The following is a 10,857-nucleotide window of genomic DNA, read 5'->3' on the forward strand; positions in this document are numbered from 1 at the left end:
TGGAACACAATTAGGGCAAGGTTAGGGAAGGGCTTCAATTCATCAGTATCCCACGCAATAAAGTTGACTTCCAATCTCGAGGCATGGCTAGGTTTGAGTACAAGCCAAAGTTTACTGGCAAAGTACCACCAAGACATCCCTGACCCCACCAAAGGACTGAACATTCTGGACCACTGCTACACAACCATTAAAGATGCCTACCGCTCCATCCCCCGCCCCCAATTCAGAAAATCAAATTACAGCGCTGTGTTCCTCATTCCAGCTTACAAGCAGAAGCTGACATGAGAGGACCCTTCACAAAGGGAAGCTAGTTTGAAGCTGTGGAAAACCATCTTCAGGATTGCTTGGAATCAGTAGACTGGACTGTGTTCAATTACTCAGTGCAAAACCTAGTTGAGTGCGCCACCAGCGTCATGGACCTCATTAGCAAATGCCTGGAGGACTGCTTACTAAAGCAGTCAATCCCTGTATGCCCCAAAATTATGGATGAACCAGGAAATCCACTCCCAATGAAGACCAGACATGCAGCATTCAAGTTGGATGACCCAAACTAATACAGGAAATCTAGATATGACCTCCGCAAAGCAATCAGGGATGCCAAGAGACAGTACCAGATCAAATTAGAGGCCCAAACCTACCAAATAGGCCTAAACAACATTCCAGGATACAAAATGAAGCAGAGCAAGATAGCAGGTAATGACACATCACTCCCTGACATGCTCAATGCTTTTGATGCTCAGTTTGAGCAAAATGCCAGTGGCGGGATCTCCGCTGCAGATGTCAGATCGGTTTTCCTGGGAGTCAACCCAAGGAAAGCAACAAGTCTAGACAGTATACCTGGCTGAACACTTAGATCCTGTGTGGATCAACTGGCAGACATATTCACTGACATCTTCAACCTCTCCCTCCTTTAAGCCAAAGTCTCCACCTGCTTTAATAAGACCACCATCACCTCCAACTCCAGAAAGCACATGTAATTGCATTAATGACTACCGCCCACTGGCTCTGATCTCCATAATCATAAGGTGTTTCAAGAGGTTGGTAATGGCCGGCATCAACTCCATTCTTCCAGCCTGCCTAGATTCCCTACAATTTGCTTACCAACGTATCAGGCCCACAGCAGATGCTATATCCTTAGGCCTGCACATCCCTGGAACATCTGGACAACAAGGATACCTACATCAGACTCCTGCTCATTGACTACAGCTCCACCTTTAACACCATTTTTCCCCGCAGACTGATCTTAAACCTCCGTAATTCAGCTCCGCCCTCTACAATTGGATACTCAGCTTCCTGACCTACAGAACACAATCAGTGAATATATGTAACTGCACCTTCTCCACAATAACACTCAACACTGGAGCCCCCCAAGGATGAGTCCTCAGCCCTCTACAGTACTCCCTGTACACCCAAGACTGCATTGCCAAATTCCAAAAGAGCACCATCTACAACTTTGCTGACGACACTATAGTAGGAACAGATATCTAACAACCAGGGAAAAGTGAGGACTGCAGATGCTGGAGATCAAAAAGTGTGGTGCTGTAAAAGCACAGTGGGTCAGGCAACATCTGAGGAACAGGAGAGTTGATGTTTCAACTCATAAGCTCTTCATCAGGAATGTGGCTCAGGAATCAGCTTATGCTCGAAACAGATATCTAACAACGATGAGTCAAAATACAGAAAGGAAGTAGAGGGCATGGTAATTTGGTGTAATGAGAACAACCTCTCTCTCAATGTTGGAAAAACTAAAGAATTGATCATTGACTTCAGACAGAAAGGAAGAGAGCATGCCCCTGTTTACATCAACAGAACTGAGGTTGAGAGGGTGGAGAGCATCAACTTCCTCGGAGTGATGATAACCGACAACCAGTCCTGGACTTCCCATATAGATGCAATGGTCAAGAAGGCACAACAATGTCTCTTCTTCCTCAGGTGGCTCAGGAAATTTGGCATATCCATAAGGACCCTCACCAACCTTGACAGATACACCATTGAAAGCACAGTGTCCTGGTGCATTATGGCCTGGTATGACAACTGCTTTGCCCAGAATCATAAGAAATTACTGAAGATAGTGTGCACAGTCCAGACCATCAGAGAAGCCAACTTTCCATCCAGAGACTCCATTTACATGGCTTGCTGTTGCAGAAAGGTTGCCAACATCATTAAAGACCCATCACACCCCGGTAATAATCTCCTACAACCTCTTCCATCAGGCAGAAGATATAGAAGCCTGAACACACGCACCAGCAGGTTCAGGAACAGCTTCTTCCTGGTTGATATTAGATTGGTGAATGGACTGTCTAGCCTCAAGTAATGCTGATCTTGCTAATGTTGAACTGGCATAGTGCACAACCTGTGCAATGTAACCTGCAGCCTTTGTCTAAGTCTTTTTATAACCCCTGCTCTGTACATCATTGCTTACTATAATCTACCTGTACTGCTCATAAACAAAGCTTTTCAATGTACTTCGGTACATGTGACAATCAATCAATCAATCAATGTTTCAGGTACTGAACTTCCATCACAATCTTAAACAGAAATTGTGAAACAATACATTCAGTAGGTGTGGCAACATCTGTGGAGAGAAACAAGCTTTACAGACCAGATTTGCTTGTATTCAGACTTCAAGTACAATCCTGAAAGATCTCCACACTGAAAAAACTTTTTCACCAGCATTTTAGTTTTCTAGGGTTTTGTCTTCCAGAGATAAAACTTGTTGGCTGGGTAATTTCACCTTCAGGTTCTATCATGCAGTGTTAAAACTCTCCAAAGAATTTTGAAATTCTCTTCATTACTTGTTCATACCAAATGGAGAGATAGTGGCATTGGCAATATTGCTGGACAAGTCATCCACAGCCCGAGGTTTATGTTCTGGGGAACAAATGCAGAAATTACTGGAGAAACTCAGATGGCCTGACAGCATCTGCAGTTCTTTGTTTTATTCTGTGTTTGTGGATATGGTTCCAGACCCACAAGACAGCTTGTGGAATATGAATCAATCTCATTGAGGAGAAAGTGAGGACTGCAGATGCTGGAGATCAGAGCTGAAAATGTGTTGCTGGAAAAGCGCAGCAGGTCAGGCAGCATCCAGGGAACAGGAGATTCGACGTTTCGGGCATAAGCCCTTCTTCAGGAATCTTTTGCTAGGAAGAACTGTTTGTTTAGTGTATGGATTCTTATGTGGATGGAGAACAGTAGAGGTCCTATGCAGGTCTGTGAGAGTGTTGTCCTGAGCTGGGGTAGGTCGAGTTGCAGGGAATGTAGGTAGCGGCGCATGGCTGCAAGCGTGGAGCGGAGGATCCGGAGGGAGGTCTGTTGCTGGAGGCTTCGGATTTGTTGTAGGTACTAGTTGTCCTGGTTGGGTCCAAGTTTTGTTGGTCGGAACGTAGTCCGGAGTCCGTGCGGGATAAGTCGGTTCCGTAGGCAGGTGCTGAGGAAGGAGATATGGCTGTGGTAGCGAGTCTGTTTGAGAATGTGGCTGAAGAGCTTCTGTGCAGAGGAGATAACCAGGGGGGTGCAGTGAGAGAGGGACTCACTGAAATCTTTGTAGAGGGAGGAAGAGAGCTTCTTCAAGGAAGGCATCCTTGTAAGAGGATTCGCAGTAGGTTGAAATCTTTGAGGAGAAAGTTTTTTTGCTAGGAAGAACTGTTTGTTTAGTGTATGGATTCTTCTGTGGATGAAGAACAGTAGAGGTCCTTTGCAGGTCTGTGAGAGTGTTGTCCTGAGCTGGGGTAGGTCGAGTTGCAGGGAATGTAGGTAGCGGCGCATGGCTGCAAGCGTGGAGCAGAGGATCCGGAGGGAGGTCTGTTGCTGGAGGCTTCGGATTTGTTGTAGGTACTGGTTGTCCTGGTTGGGTCCTTTATTTGCTAGGAAGAACTGTTTGTTTAGTGTATGGATTCTTCTGTGGATGAAGAACAGTAGAGGGGCATTCCTGAAGAAGGGCTTATGCCTGAAACGTCGATTCTCCTGTTCCCTGGATGCTGCCTGACCTGCTGCGCTTTTCCAGCAACACATTTTCAGCATCAATCTCATTGAGCATGGTAGCATTGTGGTTACCACTATTGCCTCACAGCACCAGGGACCCAGATTCAATTCTAGCCTTAGGTGACTGTCTGCATGGAAATTGCATATTCGCCCTGTGTCTGTATGGATTTCTGCTGGGTCCTCTGCTTTCCTCTCACAGTCCAAAGATGTATGAGTTAGCTGGATTAGCTATGCTAAATTGTCCCACAGTTTCCAGGGATATGTAGACTAGGTGGGTTAGCCAGGGGGAATGTTGGGTTACAGGAATGGGGTGAATCTGGGTGTGATGTTCTTGGGAGGGTCGACACAGACTTGATGGATTGAATGGCCTATTTCTGTAGTGTCGGGATTCTATTTTAAGAAGTCTAGAAAATTATGGTAGGCTCTCTGTAGATGTCGCCACACCTATTGAGTGTTATAAACATTTTCTCTGTTTAACCAGATCAGCAATTGAATGATGGAACAGGCTCGTAGTGCAGAATACCCTATTCTTGTTCCCATGTTATCATCAAAATTAAAAGAAATGCAAACAGGAAATGTTGAAAATGCACAATGTTGACCAATGATATCAAAAGGTATATAGCCAGATTATAGTGGTAAGTGTAACTATTTCTACAGTTTTAGATAATTCCAGTTAGATGACTACACTAAATTCAAATCAATTATAGGAGGATAAGAAGTTGATCTGCCATATTTAAATGCACAGCTTGCAATGTGATGCTGTGATGACAGAATTGAATGGAAGAAGAACTATTTCACTTCTAGAGAATGAGATCTTATTTTGCAAAATCTGGCAATAAGAAATAGACCAGACAACTGTCTGTGTTTGCTTAAAGGTAGTCTCTGGGCCCATTACAGGAGTTACCTTATGCAACATAGAGCCATAGGCAGGAGGAACTATAAATAATCTCTTCAGAATATTTTGTTGCTGCAGTGTTTGATTGAGCAGTTTGTTCAGCAAATTCAACGATGCACTTGGAGATTTGCTGGCAGAGTGATCATCTGGGACTGAATCCAATTCACAGGACTTCCAAGCAACCAGGGTAGTTTTGAGTATGTAAAATTGTTCAGTAGCTTCATAAAGTTGAACAGCGTCCAAGTTGCTGTGTGCCAATGATGTCTAGAACAGAACCTTTAGACCAAATAAGGAGGTGTTAGTGTAAATCAGAGGCCCAAGGCAGAGCTGCAGAAGCAGGTATCATGCAACTGAAAAGCACACAAATGGGAAATACAAATCCCTGTCAAGGACAAAGGTAGCACAAATGATATCCTGAGTATTAGCAAAAACCTGAAAAGTTGAAAAAGCACATCCTCAGAACAAGTTTATAAAGCAGCAATGTTTCATTCAGGCACAGAAACAGCTTTCCAGTATGACAAATTCATATGCCACTGTGCAATAACCCTGTTAATCGGGTCTGGTAAACTTCACATGACCTAAGAAACTAGTGTTCTGGCAATCATTGCAAGAAGGATGGACTAAGTCTTTAATTAGTTGCTATTTAACCTATTAAACTGTTGTTCTGAATATCCCAGGGACATTGATTTCAAAATTGTCCCCAAGATCCCAAGTTAATTGAGGACATTGGAGGATTCCTGTTGGGTTCCCAATATTCTGATTTTTTTCAACTCCTTAACTTCCAGCTTACATCCACCTTCCCTTTCAGATTTAAACTCTCCTGCATGAAAGAATAATTGGATAGAGATTTAATGTCTTCTTGGTCAAATGGTTTGTGGACTCATGCTTTCACGAGATACTGGAGGACTGCTGGTGACCGAAAACTATATGTTATCATAACTTAAACCTCCAAGAGAAAAGAAAGAGAAAATATGTGGAGTTATTTACTAAAATGGAGATAATATACTCAAGGAGGCTTTAATAACATGTGCAGATTTACATATGTGATGGACACTCAGTAGCATATTACTCAGATCTGATTAATGGAGATTTGGAATTGTATCTACCATCTAAACAAATCAAACTGTAATATAAGATGACTACTGCATTTCCAAACACAATTTACTGCTATCAGAAAATTGACATATATGGTAATCAGCAGCCTGCACCAATCAGCATGATTATCACCACTGTACAAATTCAAAAACAAAGCACTGGTATAAAAATAACATTTGAACTTGCTTGTCCTTGAAGCAGGGCTATGCATGTAAAGCAGCTGTATGCAGAGTGGCCCCCTGGGGATAATAAAATTTTACATTTTTAAAAAATTCATTCATGGGATGTGAGCATCAATTTCAAAGCCAGAATTTATTGTTCATCCCTAATTGCCCTTGAGAAGGTAATCATAAACTGCCTTCTTGAAATGCTGCACTCTCTGTGGAGTAGCTTCTTTACTGCAGTTAGAGAAGAAATTCCAGGATTTTGATCCAACAATGATGAAGGAATGTATTTCCAATGGGATGGTTGTAGTTTAGAGTTGAAATTACAGACTGTGGTGTTCCCATGCTCCTGTTGTTCTTCTTTATCTATGCAGCAGAGATACTGGCTTGAAAGGTCCTGTTCTTCATGGAGGAGGAAATGAATGTTTAAGGTAATGGATGGGGTGTTCATCAAGTAGGTTGCTTTGGCCTGGATGATGTCAAGCTTCTTCAGTGTTGTTGGAAAGTTACATCCAGATAATCAGAGAATTCAATTGTTCCTAACATGTTTGTAACATGTATATATTGGAAGGGAATTCAGGAGGTGATTTTTTTAGATTACATTACAGTGTGGAACCAGGCCCTTCGGCCCAACAAGTCCACACCGACCCGCCGAAGCACAACCCACCATACCCCTACATTTACCCCTTACCTAACACTATGGGCAATTTAGTATGGCCAATTCACCTGACCTGCACTGTGGGAGGAAACCGGAGCACCCGGAGGAAACCCATGCAGACACGGGGAGAACGTGCAAACTCCCCACACAGTCAGTCGCCTGAGGCGGGAATTGAACCCGGGTCACTGGCTCTGTGAGGCAGCACTGGGCCACCGTGCCGCCCACAAATATTACTCATTCCAGAATTTCTAGCCTCTGATCTGCTCATGTCGTCACAGCATTGATCTGGCTAGTCTAGTCCAATTTCTGGTCTACGATAACCTTCAGGTTTATTGTGGATAATACAACTGAATATCAAGGGGAGGTGATTAGACTTCCTTTTTTCGGAGATGGCCATTGCCTGACATTTGTGTGGCACAAATGCTAGTTATCATTTATCAGCACAAGTATAAATGTTGTGCCTTAAAAACAAGGTGAGTTGCTGCATGCAGAAACAGAATTCTTCAGTAATCACAAATGATACTGAACAATATGCAATCATCCTGGAAAGCAAAGGGACATGGTTGCTCAGTGGTTAGCACTGTTGCCTCACAGCATCAGGGATCTGGGTGCAATTACAGCCTCGGACTGTGTGTGTGGAGTTTGCACATTCTCCCTGTGTCTATGTGGGTTTCCTCTGGGTGCTCCGGTTTCCTCCCACAGTCCAAAGATGTGCAGGTCAGGGGAATTGGCCACGCTAAATTACCCTTAGTGTTACATGCATCAGTCAGAGGGAAATGGGTCTGGGTGGGTTACTCTTTGGAGGATTGTTGTGAACTTGATGGGCCAAAGGGCCTGTTTCCACACTGTAGGGAATCTAATCAAAGATACCCCTCTGCTGCCTTTGCTACTGCAAATGTTTTTTCTGTACCATTCTCCTCTATCTTCTACATCCCAAAACATGTGATAGGAGGAACAGAAGTCAGTACAAGCTCAATTTCCATGGATTCAATGCAGGATATAATTTAGTGACATAAGCATTGCACAGGAGCAGTGGTTTGCTTTTTTCTTACCGTCATTGGATTAAAAATCCTGGCAATGTCTCCCTAAGAGGACTGTGTGTGTACCTACACCTCATGGATTGTAATAATATAGGACCATCGTGGCTACTTGATTTTCTGGTGACATAGCTGCACTGGTGCAATCATGATGAATCTTGTATTAATAAAAGAATCCCTTGCAGCAATATCCGTTTGTCCAAACACTTTAAATGTATTTCAAATTGCCAATAGCCTGTTCAACCACACAGCTAATGGTGGTATTACATTGATTATAGCACTTTTGAACTTCAGTAGTTGGGTTTCTGATGCATGTCATTAGTCAAGTCTGCTGAAGGTATCCCTTATCACATGAGATCAGGGACAGTGAATTATAACAGGACAAAAGCACTATAGGATCTTGTGCGCAGCTATTTGCATATCAATGACAAAGTGTGGAATAGAAATCCTTGAGGTCAATGTTTTGGGGTTGCACTGGTTACCCTGTGGGAATTTATCAGAGATATCAATCTGAAGATCTACTCATCCTAGTTCATATAATCAGTGTCAAAGTTGCCATATTGCGAGCCCTGACGAACAAACCGACAGTGAGAGAGTTATAGAGTCATAGAGATGTACATCACGGAAACAAACCCTTTGGTATAACTCATCCATGCTGACCATATATCCTAAATTAATTTAGTCCCATTTGCCAGCACTTGGCCCATATCCCTCTAAACCCTTCCTATTCATATTCCCATCCAGATGTCTTTTAAATGTTGTAATTGTGCCAGCCCCCACCACTTCCTCTGTCAACTCATTCCATACACACACCACCCTCTGCATGAAAACGTTGCCCATTAGGTCCCTTTTAAATATTTCCCCTCTCACTCTAAGCCTCTGCCCTCTAGTTCTGGACTCCCCCAACCCAGGGAAAAGACCCTGACTTTTGTTGGTGGCTGACTGGTAGATTTTGCATATGGCTGTGATAGACCTTTCAGGAACCAGCAGGGAAATTGATTGAAGATAATGATAACTTTGACAGCCACTAGTGTAACATTATTAAGGAGTTCAGAAAGAAGAAGGTCTTCTTCCAGGAGGTTCCTGACATACTAGCTTTCAGACTTGTCAAGAAAACTGATCCTTTTTGCCTTATATATTTATTAGATAATGTATGCTAAGAACTATAACTAATGATCTCCCTTTCTGTACAACTACAGGCTACAGGCATTTGTGATGCTTGACAAAGCCTCATCTGAGACCCAGTCTCAGGAAGCATAAATGGAACCCATCTGAGGTGATAGACCAAACCTCCAAATCATTGGAAGCAACTTCTAAATTGTAATCAGTATTGTTTTAGCAAATGTTCTGTGAACAAACCCTTTCCCTCTCAGCAAAGAAAGCAGCTGTGAGTGCAGACTATTTAGTGCCTCATTTACCTGAGATTCATCTTCTCAATTGCCACTGTTCACCTGCCTTGGTTTCACTAGTGAGTTTCATGAACCCTGGGACACTCATAGAGCTGTTGAATAAACTGAAAACTGTTGGTTGCATTTCACCAGTCCTTGGAAGCGATCCTGACAGGTAAGAGGTCTGGTTAACTAGCTATGAAAATTGTTGGGAGGGAAGCCTGATGCCTTTCCTTTGCTACAGCATATTACCAGTAGCATTCATCTCAGTGGTATGGTTGTTCATTGAGCAAGTAATTAATTGTACAGTTGAGGGTCACTTCCCACACTCCTCCCTCCCTCCATCTTCCACCAATGACATTTTACCAACTTCAGGAGTGTTTAATACCATGTGGTGCGACCACCAGGTACAACCTACAGCCTTCCAAGTGGTTCCCAGGACAGACCAAGGTCAGAAGCCTCCTTTATAATTGCCGTGGGGCACAGAAAGGATACATCCCAGCAATAATGGCTACCCATGTCCAAAATGTGACGTAAGGTGTATTCCTTCCAATCACATGGGCCTATCTGCCTGATCCTTTCATGATACAAAATAACACTTACATTCTCTTCAAGGAGCTGTAAAATGGAGACTACTGTGCTACTAGCCCTCTGATTGGCTGGTAGCTTTGGAAATTGAGTCATCACCCTCATTGGGTCAAATGGACAGTGAATGATTGCAAATTAGCTGATGCTTGTAAATTGTTACATTGAGTCGAATTGCCCAACTGCATGTTATCAGATCCAGTTCTCTGCCGGGGGTTGGGATCACCTACCTCTCAAGCGAAATTCACCTTCTGTGTAAATCTTGACTGAAGATTTGTTGCAAATAGAATCATAACTCTCCTGATTGTATGCTTAAAGCAGTCCAGTTAAATGAGGAAGTTAGTTTCCTAATGTATCAATTGTACTGATTTTAAAACCCCCCTCTCACCTTACTGCATCTAAACTAATATGCCTTCCATGTTAAAACTCTTACCCTGTTCAGATGTGCCTCATCTGAACACTTCTAGCATTTTCTGTCAGTATGTCAGATTTCCAGCAACCACAGTATTTTGCCTTTTTTCTTAAAACAAGGGCACAATTTGACTTAACTTCAAATGAATGTCAGGTTCAGGATTTACTTTAAAGATAAGTGAAAATATAATGAGAGTTAATACGTGAATAACTGAGAGTCTATAAAGACAAAATTGAAACAGCATGCAGGAAAACAAGGTAACATCTAAATTGTTTATCAATGCATGAGCTTTATATTGCTTTAGTACAAGTAATAGCATTCTAATACTTTAAAATAGGTATTGTGCTTTTGTTTAGGATTAGATTGCAAGCCTTGGGATCTGCAGTTATCTAAGGATTAAAAGACAGCTACATCAATGTCAAAATAATCTACAAATCATTTGATAAAAGTATATTCAACAAAGTCACAAATGTCCCTTTTCACGTAATTTGACTCAGCAGTTGTCCCTGCATGTCATCAGCTAATCAAGAAATAGTATCTGTGGCAGTTGGAAGAAGATCTGCTCTTTGATTGAAGGATGAGGTATGAAATTGACTTGGCATTCAGGGAAATAAAGGAAGAGATGAAAGTTTTTTCTAA

General features: G+C 42.5%; 1 pseudogene; it reads left to right on the forward strand.

Annotated features, from left to right (window-relative positions):
• Positions 1-671: 671 nt before the first annotated feature.
• Positions 672-2,277, forward strand: LOC148150597 (uncharacterized; annotated as a pseudogene).
• The last annotated feature ends 8,580 nt before the right edge of the window (positions 2,278-10,857 follow it).

This window comes from Chiloscyllium plagiosum, unplaced genomic scaffold, assembly GCF_037043375.1.
Source record: "Chiloscyllium plagiosum isolate Xiang-an unplaced genomic scaffold, Cpla_swu_hap1 HiC_scaffold_3, whole genome shotgun sequence".
In the NCBI taxonomy this organism is placed as follows: domain Eukaryota; kingdom Metazoa; phylum Chordata; class Chondrichthyes; order Orectolobiformes; family Hemiscylliidae; genus Chiloscyllium; species Chiloscyllium plagiosum.